The sequence below is a fragment of the Rhincodon typus genome, chromosome 3 (assembly GCF_021869965.1).
Source record: "Rhincodon typus isolate 14 chromosome 3, sRhiTyp1.1, whole genome shotgun sequence".
Lineage (NCBI taxonomy): Eukaryota > Metazoa > Chordata > Chondrichthyes > Orectolobiformes > Rhincodontidae > Rhincodon > Rhincodon typus.
In genome coordinates, this window is record NC_063334.1 from 55,312,926 (window position 1) to 55,314,412 (window position 1,487).

Consider the following 1,487-nt stretch of genomic DNA (forward strand, 5'->3'; position numbering starts at 1 on the left):
CTCTACACCTTGTTATCCTATTAGTGGCAATGGTTTTGCCATCAGATTCCTGCTAGGCCCAGCACTCGCAAACATCCTTGTTGGATTCCACAAAAAAACGTGTCTTATATGAAATGACATCTAACCTTTCATACATTTCACATTTTTGAAATAGAGATAATATTGTTTTGAGAAGATTTTTTTCCCTCCTCACTAGTTTTGTATTTACATCACTTGCTAATTGCCTGGAAATTCTTGACAGACTGTGTTTATTTCTTATATAGACTTTTAACTTGAACTGAAAATGCTATTTGATGACATTCCCTCTGAACTTCCTGGGAAGGTTTTAAAATGGAGTCCTATAGCCTTAAAGTGTCAAATTTAGGATAGCTGCTATGTTAACTTTAGATGGATTATTGCCTCACACAGCAAAGTCAATTATGCTGGAATTCCCCATGAATGTTTTGCTTGTCATCTCAGAAGGCTTAAATTCTCACACATTTAACAAGGCCCCATTGTGTTGTTCAAGGGCTTTGAATTCTAACTGGTTCCTATTTTTGTTTATGTTGAGATAACACAACATTCTCTCTGCTATTGGCTGACTGTGAATTAACAAGAATCAGCCATATGACTTCTAGCAGTCATATTTATTTGCTGTGCCTATTTTAACCTTAGCCTTGGTTATAAAACATGAATATTGTAATTACACAGTCTTGACAGTAAAAGCAGTAATAAATAAATGTTAACAATAAAGTCTGCAAAATGACCATTATCAATAACTATTAATCCACTATATCAAAGCATTCAGAGCTCAGAATTCTCTTTGATTTCAGTATAACTCACTAGTTACTTGCTCAGATTTTTCTCTTTCAGAAGCAGAGCTGTCAGAAACAACCACAGAGTCATACAACACAGCAACAGATTCTTTGGCCCATGCCAACCAAGTTTCCCAAACTAAACTAGTCTCACTCACCTGCATTTGGTCTATATCCCTCAAAACATTTCCTATTCATGTAGCTATCCAAATGTCTTTTGAATGTTCTAAGTATACCTGCATCGACCACTTCCTCTGGCAGTTCATTCCACATACAAACCACCCTCTGTGTGAAAAAGTTGCCCCTCTGGTCCCTTTTAAATCTTTCTCCTCTCATCTTAGAAACATGTTTTGAATTCCCCCACCATAGGGAAAAGACCTTTGCCATTCACCTTATCTATGTTCCCCATGATTTTATAAATATCTAAGGCTGCAAGGATTGCAAAGTACCTAAGGATGTAATACTGCCTACGTTCTCACAGTGACTATACTTCAAAAATACTTCATTGGCTGCAAAGTACTTTAGGACATGCTGATATCATGAAATATGCACTTTTAGAGATTGGCTAGTCATTTCATTTCTGTAGCTAATGTCTGGCTACTATCCATTGGTCCCATGCTAACTGTCAGGACTGCTGGGAGATGGGTTAGTGCATTCTAATTAACTGCCCAAAGATGGTTGGAAAAATCTGAC